The sequence below is a fragment of the Lepidothrix coronata genome, unplaced genomic scaffold, assembly GCF_001604755.1.
Source record: "Lepidothrix coronata isolate B3197 unplaced genomic scaffold, Lepidothrix_coronata-1.0 Scaffold3026, whole genome shotgun sequence".
NCBI lineage: Eukaryota > Metazoa > Chordata > Aves > Passeriformes > Pipridae > Lepidothrix > Lepidothrix coronata.
In genome coordinates this window covers 1-1874 of record NW_016693206.1, presented here as the reverse complement: position 1 = coordinate 1874, position 1874 = coordinate 1, and the positions used below count along the sequence as shown (strand labels likewise).

Sequence of the window (1874 nt, the reverse complement as noted above, 5' to 3'; positions counted from 1 at the left end):
GTATCAAACCAGCTGAACTACCCTCAGCACATGTTCTGTTTTCACTCGTGCCACTGCGAAACGAGAATCAATTCTTGCTTTTCACTGGGTGCTTCTCTGCCCAATGATTGCATCAAACTTTGGAACAGTGAGCTTCTTCAGAACATTCAGGGCACGTTCTGGAAACACCCTGAAAGAGAAAATAACATGAAATTAAGCATGAGATAGAAACTTAAATTATGGGAAAAAGTGGCACTGCAGGTGAGGGAAGAGTGGTCTGGGAGCAGAATGCATGCACATATATGGACTGAGACTAAGTCTTAAACTGGGTATTATTTCCATAGAACACATAGCTCTCATCAATCTCTGACTAATTAAACTCCAGTCCCAGCCAAGTCTTGTTAGGACAGTTCCAATGCTGGGTATATGCTGGGCAGTATTTGGGTTGCAATATTGCTGGAGGATCCAGGAAGGCTAAATATTGTACAGATATAGGTGTGTATTATGTGCTTCATGCTCTGAAAAGCAGCAGGCCTAAGGAAGGATGAGATGTTAAAACTGAGGTGCAGTTTCCCCTCCTAGGATTCTTTCTCTTAAGAGTTCTATCTCTCTGTCCCCCTGTCCCAAATTAAGACAGAAAAGCAAAGTTATCCTAAAGGTTTTGACAGCATTAGTTTTGATTTGTCTATGCTTCTGCAGACTTGCACTGTCAGCAAGCAGCTCTTGGAGATGCAAAAAACTGAAAAACTTTTTCCCGCTGTCTGTTGTTGGGTTTTGCAAACAAGATATTACCAAGTGTTTCATGAAATACTAAAGGAGTTAACCGAGACGTTCACTTAGTTGTTCTGATGTAAATTACAGATTTGGAACTTGAGCTCTGATAACAACACCTCCTCAGCAGAGCAGCTACACTGAATATTAAAGATGTGTGAGAGGAAAAATCTTGCTTTACATGGCAGAGAACAATAGAGCCCTTTTAAAGCAAAGTCCCCAGCCTCCATGACCTCAATCTTTGGTGCTGACATGAAGAAACAAACACTAATAAGCAGCAGGTCCTCAGCTCTTTTTGGAACGATGCTGATTCAGAGAAACTGTTGTTTGCAAGCCCAAGGAAAATCATGATCTCTGAGGAAAAGGTGTTCTGTTCTCCCTCTCCTTCCTTACTGGCCTGTAGAATAGTTGAGCTCTTCACTGAGAACAGTTATCTGCAGTAAGTGGATTAGAAGGACCTATGAGAGGGCTCCAAAAAATCTTTGTGTGTGTTCTCATTAGAACCACTGCTATTTCGTTACCTTGTGATGTGTTCTTCTCATACTAAAATATTTTAGATGGCTGGTTGTTTAACACATTATACTCTCTCTTGCAGACAATTACACATTATCTAGTTGCTATAGGCATACTGATGTCAAATCTGGATTAATAAGTATAACAATGTCCAATACTGAATATAAAATAAATGAAACTGGGCTGAATGTAAACTATTTCTGTCCAGCTGTCATTTCAGGGTTTCCCTATGCTGCCAAACTATATCTTTTAATATCATGAGTGCAACATGCAGTTTCCCATAAAATTAAATTTATCTTCATTCAGATGTTACAAGTTTGAACTTCATATACTCAGGTAGTAAGCATTGTTGTTTCCACCCCCACTTTTTCATTTTCTTTTGCTACTTACATTTCAGAAAGCAAAGCAATATTTAGCTGTGGTGGAACAAAAACCATTTTCTGGTTGGTCACTATTCCTTCCATCAGAGCCTCTACAACTTCTTCAGTCTCCAAAATCTTTCCAATCCTGTAAAGAAAAGCACACACGTAAGAGCTGTGGTGGTAGAAAGGGGTGGTACAAGCTTCACAAGGATGCTTCACATATGCACAAACTCGAGTAATTCAAATGCA

At 39.8% G+C, this 1874-nt stretch overlaps 1 long non-coding RNA gene across 1 annotated transcript; it reads right to left on the bottom strand.

Moving 5' to 3' along the window:
* On the bottom strand, nucleotides 1-1786 carry LOC108491932. Its single transcript, XR_001872971.1, has 2 exons — nucleotides 1654-1786; nucleotides 1-169 (listed from the first exon to the last, which is right to left on the bottom strand). It is a non-coding gene; the product is annotated as an uncharacterized LOC108491932 (long non-coding RNA).
* Between the last annotated feature and the right edge of the window lie 88 nt (nucleotides 1787-1874).